Source organism: Bufo gargarizans, chromosome 1 (assembly GCF_014858855.1).
Source record: "Bufo gargarizans isolate SCDJY-AF-19 chromosome 1, ASM1485885v1, whole genome shotgun sequence".
Classification (NCBI taxonomy): domain Eukaryota; kingdom Metazoa; phylum Chordata; class Amphibia; order Anura; family Bufonidae; genus Bufo; species Bufo gargarizans.
The window spans coordinates 604,978,107-604,990,286 of NC_058080.1; the positions used below are offsets into that span (position 1 = coordinate 604,978,107).

At 41.9% G+C, this 12,180-nt stretch overlaps 1 protein-coding gene across 3 annotated transcripts in view; it reads right to left on the reverse strand.

Annotated features, from left to right (window-relative positions):
* Positions 1-12,180, reverse strand: part of LOC122924616 (synuclein alpha interacting protein) — a 231,610-nt gene that overhangs the window by 113,507 nt on the left and 105,923 nt on the right. The gene's annotated exons all lie outside the window — the stretch shown is intronic.

The following is a 12,180-nucleotide window of genomic DNA, read 5'->3' on the forward strand; positions in this document are numbered from 1 at the left end:
GAGAGGAAATAAATGCCTGTAGAGCTCAGAAACAGGATTGTGTGGAGGCACTGATCTGGAGAAGGCTACAAAAAAATTTCTTCTGCACCAAAAGTCCCCAAGAGCATAGTGGCCTCCATAATTCTTGAATGGAAAATGTTTGGATAAACCAGGACTGTTCTTTGAGCTGGCAGCCCCACCAAACTAAGCAATTGAGGGAGAAGGGCCTTGGTAAGAGAGGTGATCAAGAACCCAAAGGTCACTTTGGCTGAGCTCTAAAGATTCTGTGTGCAGATAGCAGATAAGAGAAATTTCCAGAAGGTCAACCATCACTGCAGCATTACATCAATCTGGGCTTTATGGCAGAGTGGTCAGAAAGAAGCTTCTTGTTTGCAAAAAAGCACCTAAAAGACTCTTGGACTGTGAGAAACAAGAGTCTAAGGCCAAGATTCTGGCCTTAATTCTAAGCGTTATCGCTAGAAGAAATCAGGCACTGCCTAATACCATCCCTACAGTGAAGCACTGTGGTGGCATCATCATGCTGTGAGGGACAGGGAGACTGGTCAGGGTTGAGGAAAAGCTGAATGGAGCAGAGTAAAAAGATATTCTTAAAGAAAACCAGATCCAGAGTGCTCTGCACTTCCGACTGGGATGAAGTTTCACTTTCCAACAATGACCCTAAGCTCACAGCCAAGACAACACAGGAGTGACATAGGGACAACTCTGCGCATGTCCATGAGTGGCCCAGCCACAGCTCTGACGTGAACCCAATTAAACATCTCTGAAAAAACTAGAAAATGGTTGTCAACTATCCTCATCCAACTTGAAAGAATCTGCAGAGAAGAATGGCAGAAAATCCCCAAATCCATGGCATCATACCCAAGAAGACTGGAGGCTGTAATTGCTGGCAAAGGTGCTTCAAGTAAGTACTGAGTAAAGGATCTGAATACTTATGTCAATGCAAAATTTTAGTTCTTTCTTTTCAATAAATTAGCAAAGATTTTGAACATTCTGTTTTGACGTCATTATTGGGAATTACCAGAATATTTTAGGAATCTGAACATTATGAGCTGAATATGTCATTTACAAATGTGAAAATGTTTGATTCATTAAAAATTACTAAATCATTTCAATCATTGTAGTGACTGACAAAACACATAGGGGTCATTTATTAGGAAATATACGTGTATCAAAGGCGTAGATTTTGTTGCAAAGAGTTTTTGTGGCAAAATCTGCGACCTCATGCTGAGGTGGTGGAAAAAGGCTGTGTGGCGTGGGCAAAGAATAGGGTGGACGGGCCGGTCAGACTAGTGGACGATTATTGGGAAGGAAGTGCTCTTTACTGACAGCTGGCTGCTCATTCAGTTGGGTTGAAGCGCATTTACCTCCATGCAGCGATCACCTCCACAGTATGATCATTAGAGATGAGCGAAGTTATGAAAAATTTGATTCCGCTTCGCCAAGTTTCACAAAGAAATTTGTTTCTTCAATAATTACTTTGTCATGAATGCTAATTTCTTTGTAAGCAATGGGTGCAATAACGGGGAACAGTGAACGCGCCCCATCACTGAACCCCCTCAGGAGCCGCGTTCATCGCTGATCGTGGCATTTGAGATTAACATTGAGGACTCTCAGGGGTTAATCTGGTTAAAAAAAAATACTCACCTTATCCAAGTGATCGCGTAGAGGCTGCCACGGCCATCTTGATTGAGGACACCATGCGAAATCTCATGTGGTGAGGTGATAACGTCATCACACTGGGCGGCATGGTGACGTCATAGAATTTGCACGGTATGTTCAATCAAGATGGCTGTGGCAACCAATGGATGAGGTGAATATGTTTTTCCAGGGAAAATTAATTCTTTACCACAAAGAGCAAGGAAATTCAGCTTTGCAGCAAATATCATTTTTCCTTTAATGTGGATTGAATTCCACGAATACTTCGATTCTATAATGATCACTATTGCCATCGCTTGTCCTTGTTTCTGGGCAGCAGATCACTGTTTATACAGCACGATCTGCTGCCTATAATTTACTTGCCTGCAGGGATGATGGACCTGATGGATGATGGAGGAGCGTTTTGCTTGTTCATTGGGTGATTGGCTGCACCTTTAGATGGGCAGTTTTCGAGAATAAGCGATTGTAGGAACGTTTGTCCCCAATAATTTGCCTGACAATCGGGCTGAAGATACCTCTTTACAACTGCACAATAAAATTAAATGAAGGGTACCCACTGTAATGTCCCTGGTAGAAATCAGAGCTGAACTCAGGATTTCTGCCACAGATTTTCAGTTTGAACTGATTTGTCCCAATTTTACTCAGTCATACTAATTCTCCTGCTACTCATTCCCACATCAGATTTTTAACCATGGGTAAAAATCCCATGCATGTGGACTGGGTTGTAGAAACCCCATTCACGTGTATGAGATTTGGACTGGGGTTGGATTTCATGCAGATTTCTGTGCAGAATCCGCACTGAAACTCATGTCAAATTCGACACTCGTGAACATAGGGCTTAGTCACACGTTCATGTCTGTATTGAAGATTTAAGTAATTGGACCGTGCTGCATCCAAGTTTTGTATCTGCAAAGGGCAGAGTTAAGGAATGTTGCCATGTTATTTCACAATGGCTGATCCGTTTATTGCATCTGAAAAAAATTATAATTTAAACAGTTTTCTAAGCAATAGAATATGGATGGCTTCTGTGTTCTGCCCATGGTTTTTACAGACCCACAGATTTCTATGGGTGCATTTGATGTGCAAAACAGACCAAAATAGTAGCGTACATGCCTCCACAAGAATGGGTGAATACATTAAAATCAATGGATATGTGTGCTGTCCATGGGAGAACATGAACAGCACATGTCCGTGATTCAGTGACATGTGAATACTCCTCCCCACACACTTTACAGAAAAAAAACAGATCCACATTACATCATATACACTATTTGCATCTGGCACTTAATGAATTTTACATCCCTTTGACTTTTGAATTGTGGTTCATCGTTTAAAGCAGCTTCAAAGTATAATTAACAATTCCATGGTGTAATGTTATTAATGGAAATTCTTTGTACTTTTCCTTCAGATTTTCAGCAAACATACCGTACATTTAGAACAGTCCATAATCTGAAGTTCATTGAAAGATCTCATGGTCTTACCTGCTCAGAATAGTCCCAAAGAGAATATTTCCAATACTAACTTTAAAGAATTACTATCAATTCCCAAGTATAGATGCCACTCCACAGCACTGGAGCTCCGTGGTCAGCACTGCTGCTCTGCAGAACAGTAGTCCTGTGCATGCGGTCTTCTCTCTGTGTCTGTATTGGTTTCATCCAGGTACCCTGGTTTTCTTTCATACTCCAGAATATACTTTTCAGCATAATTGTCTTTTTTATGTAACTGCACCATAAACTGCCTATGCACACTCCCACAGTCCCGGCCACCAGAGAGGCCAGTGCTATTTCCTAGAGCAGTGTTCCTCAACTCCAGTCCTCTGGGCCCACCTACCGGTCATGATTTGAGAAATTCCCAAAGAATGAATGCCTGTGGTAAGTCCTGATGCACTGACACTAATTATCTCACCTGCTCAATACTAAGGAAATCCTGAAAACATGACCGGCAGGTGGGCCCTGAGGACTGGAGTTGAGGAACCCTGTCCTACAGTGTGCAAGCCAGGCCACCGTTGCTGGATTACGGGGTGGTCGTCACTTCTGGATATGAGTAGTGTATAATGTGATGAAAAAATGAATCAAGCCAGCAAAGGCAATATGGACAATCACAATACAGTAGTACGTGGCTTGTATTAGCCTACTCTACATCATAAATTAGACAACCCCTTTAATTTAGATCACCACAGAACCTTTTGGTGGCCACGATGTTGTCTGAAAGTGGCCATATTTTTACGTACTTTCATGCACCTCTTATCCTTAACCAAACCAACCAATAAACATGTAAAGAAGAATAAAAATGTGCAAGATCCGCTTAGAACTCAAACCTACAGATGCCATTTATGCCCACCCCACCATTATCATCATGATTATGAGATACGGTGTGAGTGTATTTTTCAACCACATGCTATCTGCACTTTTGTGGATAGCTCACTGGTCAATTCATTTCTACTGGGCCATGCACACATCCATATTCATGTGGCCATTCAGCAAATTATAGAACACATCCTATTCTTGTTCGTATTTATGGATAAAAATAACCCTTTCTATTGTTGGCAGTGAGAAAAATATCTAATGCACATGGAAGGTATCCGTATCTTGGAGATCCTTTGTTATGGACTGAAATACGGACATGGTCAGGAAGTAGATAAAGTTACATGAAACCATGGGAAAGACCTTACAAGGTCTACACAGATGCATGTAACGCCAATGCTTCACATTATCTCAGAATAACGGAAATCCCAGTTACTTACTTGTCCAGTACAGAAACGCCATTGTGCCCACTTGTTCCTATCTTATATAAGATTCAAGGTTCGTGGTTTCCACTTTTATGTAAGTTCTATTTAGATGTGAATTTTTTTCCAAGTGATAGAGGGAAATGAATACCATATGCTCCCCAGCTGCTTCGTTCTGACAGGAACCATTAAAGGCAAAGCATGGAAATGAATTCTGTCTAAGCCTTATGAAAACACTTCTTTCTGCACAATGGTCTGACCAGCAGGGAAGACTCGGCTACACTTTCAGCTTCTTGTCAGCCTTTCAGACATGGATCTGCTGTTCTGGCTTGTAACCCGGACCTGAACTTAACTATCCAAACTTTTTTGTGCTACTGTTTATTTACTTCTTTGTTTGTTTAGAGGGTTGAGAAGGATCCAGCGGACTGCGAATGACCAAGCCTTGTCTCCACACCAAAATGCAGAGTCTCAGCAGGATCTTATTTCCATGTTGCTCTTTCAGTATTTTAAGTTCTCTTTGTTTTCTTGCGTGAAGTTGTTGACATTTATGAGATATACTGTACATGTTTCTAAAGGTCCCTTTACACAGGATGATGATCTGGCAGATTGCTGGGAAGGAAGCGTTCCTTCCCGACAATCTATTAATCGCTAGCGGAGGAGACCGGTGCATTTACATGCACTCATCTCCTCCAGAATATGGGGAGGAGTGATCGCTAACATCATCGTTCTTCCCCACACTGTCTCGTTATTTACCTCCTATATCATCTCCCGGGGAATTCATCCAACTTTGCTAAAGTCTATCCTGCTCATTCTATGATTGCTGCCTCTGTAGAATCAATGTGGAGCAGAACCTACAAGTCAATCAAATGAAAAAGGTTATCTCACTAAATGCGCCCCATGTCCAATATATGCCTTATATACATCACAGAATGGAATCGCATATTGAGACTTCCCCTATGACCATGTCTGCCTCATAAGGAACCTAACCATCTGTGTTTAACATTGCACATTTTTGAATGACCACATGTAATACGACATTTTTTCTACAGTGGCCACTGTGGGGTTAATGTATAACACAGGGATGTCTACAGATAGGAGAATATTTCCAGGGCAAGATATCCATTGCAATCCTTTACAAGCCCAGAAAAAGAAACTGTTGTAACCCTGCCCCGATTGCTGCCACTGGAGCATCAATTCACGGACACCCCTGTCCGTGTGTATGCCCGATATACATCACAGGAGGAAATCCCATCTTGGGACTTCCCATAGAACCGTCTATGTATTACATACCACATTTTTGGATGACCAATACTACATTTCTCCTCTAGTGGTCGCTGCAGGGGAAATGAATAGCTTTATTTGACATATTCCTTTAATGTCTCTTCCAGCTGCTCACCTGTCATTCTCAGTGAGCTCGTCTAGACTGATTTGCCGCTGATTTAGATTAAAGTCTTTCTCCTGAGTAACCACTTTCCCCTAGCTGGCACTGGACTGATTAATATTAATAAAACCCGTCATAATGTTTGCTTATATTCCATGTCATGTTAAGCCTGTGCTTTTAGCTGCGTACTAGATGTGCTCGTGTAATTGATACCTTAATAATCTCTTACAGAAGAGGCTTATGATCTGTGCTTTGTAAACAGATTTGGTGTTTTCAGGTTTAAAGGGAATGCTCAGCCTTAAATGCCATTTTATTTTTATTATTCTAAGTAGGCTCAAAATCTTGTTTGGATTTATTTATTTAGTTAATATACCTTTATAATGGCAGGAACTTTGTGGGTCATTTACTATCAGATATATACGCCAGTTTTCTGGCGTATATCTGTCGCTAATTGCAGCGCAAAGGTTATTTGCACCGCAACCTTTGACTTTCCCCCCGCTTACGCCAGGTCTAGAAAAGTGGGAGTGGCATGGGCAGGGAAGGGGACGGTTTGCCAGGCATGTCTCATTTATCATTTCCTACGCCTGTTTTAGGCGTAGAAAATGGTCTAAATTTAAGCCAGCAAGAAAGCTGGCTTACATTGAGATCGGCGGTGGATGTGCTGAAGCTATGTGGAAGCCGGCGCCTCTTCATTACTTCAGCGGATCCAACCCCCGACGCAGGGGTTATTAAGACTGGCGTCTAAAATGTTGGTCTTAATAAATGGTTCTGTTTTGTTTCTAGATGCAAATTCCCAGCATTGCCACCACTAAAGGGCTTACAGGCTAAGGCCTCATGCACATGACTGTTGTTCTGGTCCACATCTGAGCTGCCGTGTTTGCGGCTCGGGTGCGGACCCATTCACTGCAATGGGGCCACAAAAGATGCGGACAGCACTCCGTGTGTGCTGTCCGCATCAGTTGCTCCATTCCGTGGCCTTGCAAAAAAATATATAACATGTCCTATTCTTGTCTGTTTTGCAGAGAAGAATAGGCATTTCTGCAATGTACCCATGTATAACCAGAGGTATACAAACATACAGCACCGCCCATGCTCTATTTCCAAGTGCGGCTGCAGTTCAGTGCAATTTTTGATGCATTTTTGTTTTGGAGTGGATCCTAAGAACTAAGAGTATAGTATAAAATACAGAGTTATGTTCTATTCTTTTTTTTTTTTTTTTGGAGCCAAACTCAATCTTGATTTTAAAAAGAAAACTCTGTATGTGGTAATGAGCAAGAGCCGAAAACCTTTGTAAAAACCTGTGTCAAAGTGCCCTGTGTGAACCTGACCTTATGGCACTTGGCGCAGGTTTAAGTGAGTAAAAAAAAAGAAAAGAAAGAAAATGTAGCGCCTCTAACTCAGAGACAGCATTTCTATGCATATAGAGGCTGTAATAGAGCGATGGACGGGGAATGTTATCCATCTGCACACAAGATGGAGCTCTTCTACAAAACTGTCAGATGAAGATTATGTATGATGGGATTATGTGCGTCTCATGGTTTAATGGACAGATTTGGATAAGAAGAATTAGCAACAAGCAGAGTCCAAATATTTGAGAGAGATAATGGGCTGTTTGTTTGTACTGAAACTCTCCAGCGCACATTTATTACTGATTCATACATCATTCGCCCATACAGTGTATACTAATCAGATAGTTTTCATGATGTCCTAATCTTTCTGGATTAGCCGAGGTCTGCCTCAAAAGAAAAACTCATTTTTCTACTTTACAGATCTTGGTTGGAAATAAAACGGGGGAGACTGCAACGTAATAAGAATGAAGCAAGAGATGACCTTTCTGCCATCTCAAATTCCGAAGTCTAAGGGCGACGTCACATGTGGCGGAAAAATCTGCCAGAAAATACGCAGGTGTGGATTTTTACAAAAGTGCAGATTTTGTTGTTTATCTCTGTGCGGATTACATCTCCCATGTACAGCTCCAGAAGATATGCAACGTATCATTATTTGTCCAGCAGAACTGTATTACGCAGTGGAACAGAGGCAGGGATTGACACTTTTCAACCCCAGGGGAATTCTTTATGTGACGTCATTACTGTGGAATATGTAAGCGCGATATAAATTAATACAGGTCCTTCTAAAAAAATTTGCATATTGTGATAAAGTTCATTATTTTCTGTAATGTACTGATAAACATTAGATTTTCATATATTTTAGATTCATTACACACCAACTGAAGTAGTTCAAGCCTTTTATTGTTTTAATATTGATGATTTTGGCATACAGCTCATGAAAACCCAAAATTCCTATCTCAAAAAATTAGCATATTTCATCCGACCAATAAAAGGAAAGTGTTTTTAATACAAAAAAAGTCAACCTTCAAATAATTATGTTCAGTTATGCACTCAATACTTGGTCGGGAATCCTTTTGCAGAAATGACTGCTTCAATGCGGCGTGGCATGGAGGCAATCAGCCTGTGGCACTGCTGAGGTGTTATGGAGGCCCAGGATGCTTTGATAGCGGCCTTAAGCTCATCCAGAGTGTTGGGTCTTGCGTCTCTCAACTTTTTCTTCCCAATATCCCACAGAATCTCTATGGGGTTCAGGTCAGGAGAGTTGGCAGGCCAATTGAGCACAGTAATACCATGGTCAGTAAACCATTTACCAGTGGTTTTGGCACTGCGAGCAGGTGCCAGGTCGTGCTGAAAAATGAAATCTTCATCTCCATAAAGCTTTTCAGCAGATGGAAGCATGAAGTGCTCCAAAATCTCCTGATAGCTAGCTGCATTGACCCTGCCCTTGATAAAACACAGTGGACCAACACCAGCAGCTGACATGGCACCCCAGACCATCACTGACTGTGGGTACTTGACACTGGACTTCAGGCATTTTGCCATTTCCCTCTCCCCAGTCTTCCTCCAGACTCTGGCACCTTGATTTCCGAATGACATGCAACAGTCCAGTGCTGCTTCTCTGTAGCCCAAGTCAGGCGCTTCTGCCGCTGTTTCTGGTTCAAAAGTGGCTTGACCTGGGGAATGCGGCACCTGTAGCCCATTTCCTGCACATGCCTGTACACGGTGGCTCTGGATGTTTCTACTCCAGACTCAGTCCACTGCTTCCGTAGGTCCCCCAAGGTCTGGAATCGGTCCTTCTCCACAATCTTCCTCAGGGTTCGGTCACCTCTTCTCGTTGTGCAGCGTTTTCTGCCACACGTTTTCCTTCCCACAGACTTCCCACTGAGGTGCCTTGATACAGCACTCTGGGAACAGCCTATTCGTTCAGAAATTTCTTTCTGTGTCTTACCCTCTTGCTTGAGGGTGTCAATGAAGGCCTTCTGGACAGCAGTCAGGTCGGCAGTCTTACCCATGATTGCGGTTTTGAGTAATGAACCAGGCTGGGAGTTTTTAAAAGCCTCAGGAATCTTTTGCAGGTGTTTAGAGTTAATTAGTTGATTCAGATGATTAGGTTAATAGCTCGTTTAGAGAACCTTTTCATGATATGCTAATTTTTTTAGATAGGAATTTTGGGTTTTCATGAGCTGTATGCCAAAATCATCAATATTAAAACAATAAAAGGCTTGAACTACTTCAGTTGTGTGTAATGAATCTAAAATATATGAAAGTCTAATGTTTATCAGTACATTACAGAAAATAATGAACTTTATCACAATATGCTAATTTTTTTAGAAGGACCTGTATAGTAACAGGTTAAAAAACATACATTACAAGGCTCTGTTCACACTAATGTCAAGGCGTTTGTATCCCATGGATCCGTTTTAAATAGATCAAAGTAGGTCCTGACAACACCTTTGGCTTGCATGGTAAAAGTGACAGGGAAAACTTTTGTTTACTGGTTGAAATGCCACTTGAGGGAAATTACCTGCAATCAGAAAAATCCCACTGACTGCAATGAGAACATTAAAGGGATTTTCTCAGAAAACACATTGATGTCCTCTCATTAGGACAGCATCATGTCCTTGAAAGGGGCTGTGCTGGTTTACCTTCTACAACCAGATGCCCTGCTGCATCTAGGTGAACCAAGAAGTTGCTTTGTTCTGCTGATCAGCGGTGATCCCGGTGGCCTGATCCCTACCAGTCACATGGGAAAAACTCATGTGAATAGAGTCTTTCTTATGTATTAAAAAAGCGTATAATGTCCACAGGACTGTGGTACACTATTTGATAAATCCCTGTAAAGTGCGTATTATTTGCAGCTGTACCCTTGGCCAAATGTAGTACATGCGGCAAAGCAGCTACTGTAAAGGGTAAATTGCAATTGGATAACAAAAAAGACCCAAAACATACCCTTTTAGATGATCTCCCAAAATTGCATTGAAAAGTGGGGATGGTCTTCTCAAAGAAAAAGGCCACTATGCATAATATGTGGTAGAACTGAAAATCTGTCTGTGACGTGGTCTTTTTAAGAGATTGCATTGTGTATAATGTACTTCATTTGCAATTTAGTGTCCTTTCTTGTGTTGTTTGTCTACAGCCATTGTAGAGTTGGTGTTCCTCAGGATTACTTATTTTACTCATTAATCCACTTACCTATTCCGCAGAGCTGACATCAGTCCCTGCCCATGCTAGGGCTCACAATCTAAATGATGTGTTAACCTATCTGTGTGTTTTTGGAGGAAACCAGCGAACCCAAAGGAAGCACACGCTGACATGGGGAGAACAAACTAACTCTAGGCAGATGTTGCCCTTGGTTAGATTCGAAACCCCGGAACCCTGCACTAACAGTGCCAACCAATGTTCTGGTTAGATATGCATGCAAAAGCTGCATGTTCTCTGAATAGCAAACATAATTGAAAAATAAAATATGACATTTATCATCAATTTAAATGATGCACAACACATAAGGAATGATAATAACTCTATCCCTCATAGCCAAGATATTTACCTCTATAAATGTCCTCGGCTGACCTACATCTTGAAGACAACGCAAGATACTTTGCAGTTTTTTTCTGCATCCTGTGGCTGCTCTTTGTCCATCTGAGACCAGTCTGCTGGTGACACTGTGAAAGTCGAGGAGCACCAGAAGAGGGGTGTGCTGGACGAGGCAGTGATAGTGACAATGACCTCTCCTACTGCCTTCACTTGAAGTCTTCAGGTAATTACTTTCCATGTTCAGTTCTTTTTACAGCCCATGCTCAGGGGTATCTGAATACTTACCCAAGCCTCAAGTTAACAATCTCCTTCAAACAAGTTCCTATAATTCCAGTGACTGTGGGTGCGGTTTAAAGCCGGTTATGTGAAGTAAAAAATTCCATACTTGCTAACTTGCAAACTATATAATATACAAAACATAGTTACTAATACTTCAATCTGCATGTCACATCACGACTCACGAGCCATTCTAAACGAAGAGGGGAAAGTGACATTTTGCCATCACATACAGTATGTCATGTATGATATGGCTCACCAACTCTAAACCAGTCTTGTACTCCAAGAGACGTCTAAATATTACTGTGGTAGTAAGGGGTGTCCATGAGTGAGGAAACCGAGGGCCACTTGCATGGTAATATCAAAACTTTCTAACCCATAAAAATGCAATAACAGTCAAGGAGAGAAGGAGTGCCAGGCACCAGCTATCTCCTCTCTCCCCACTGACAACACATATGCACTCGAGTTATCTGAACGTGTATGTATATGGAGATAGTCTGGAGGGAGTTGGGAGAGACTCAGGCTGACAGCTATTGACTGTGTATGGGAACCTGCAGGTGAGGAAGTCTTGAATTACAACCCCATGTAAAGTGCTATATGTCACAGTGATAAGTTAGAAGTTTTGATAATTGGGGTAGGGATAATGGTTGGAACCATCAATGGTTGGAACAAAAGGCCAATATTGATTAGCTCGGCATTGTGTCTACTGGGTTTTCATCAGATGATCCAGGGAGAGGGAGTGTTAGCAGTGCAGGCCATGGACCTGTGAACTACTTTGTGAGAACTGATCAAAGTCAATCAAAGCCAAAGTGGCAGAGGGTCCAGCTGCAATATTCTGTCTCCTCTTCCTAGAAATCAGTAGGAGTCTTAAGGTCTCTTTCCATTGCCCATTGGAGAAGGCAATTGTTAGGAAGGAGGCGCTCCTTCTTGACAATCACTTGCTTGTCAGTGGATGAGACAGCTGCATTTACATGCAGTGATCCCCTCCACAGTATGTGGAGGAGCAATCGCTAATGCCATTTCTTATCCCCATACAGAATCACAGTTTGCCGACAGCAGAGTTCTGTTTAGACTGCATGATCTGCTGATGGTAAATAATGATTTAGGTGTCCACATGAACGATCCTATTACCCATTTCATTCATACATCGGGTAATCAGCAGCACCTTTACAATAGCGGATTATTGCTAAAGAGCATTCGTACAAACACTTGATAGCAATTATCTGCCCGAACATCACCAATCAAACCTCTGACATGTC